The sequence below is a fragment of the Acanthisitta chloris genome, unplaced genomic scaffold, assembly GCF_000695815.1.
Source record: "Acanthisitta chloris isolate BGI_N310 unplaced genomic scaffold, ASM69581v1 scaffold381, whole genome shotgun sequence".
Classification (NCBI taxonomy): Eukaryota; Metazoa; Chordata; class Aves; order Passeriformes; family Acanthisittidae; genus Acanthisitta; species Acanthisitta chloris.
In genome coordinates this window covers 1-309 of record NW_008655235.1, presented here as the reverse complement: position 1 = coordinate 309, position 309 = coordinate 1, and positions in this window count along the sequence as shown.

Here is a 309-nt window from a genome sequence, read left to right as displayed (position 1 = left end):
TTGTTAGGAGCTGCAGTGACAGGACAAGGAACATTGGGTCCAAACTGAAAGAGGGGAAATTTAGGTAAGATATCAGGAAAAAGCTTTTTACTGTGAGGGTGGTGAGACACTGGCTCAAGTTGCCCAGGGAGGCAGTGGCTGCACCAACCCTGGCAGTGTTCAAAGCCAGGCTGGATGAAGCCTTGAGCAACCTGCTCTGGTGGGGAGGTGTCTCTGCCCATGGCAGGGGTTGGGGCCAGATGACCATCCCAACCCCTGAAGTTCTACGATTCTCGCCCACACGCCACGCCCGCAGACACTGTGCCCGGG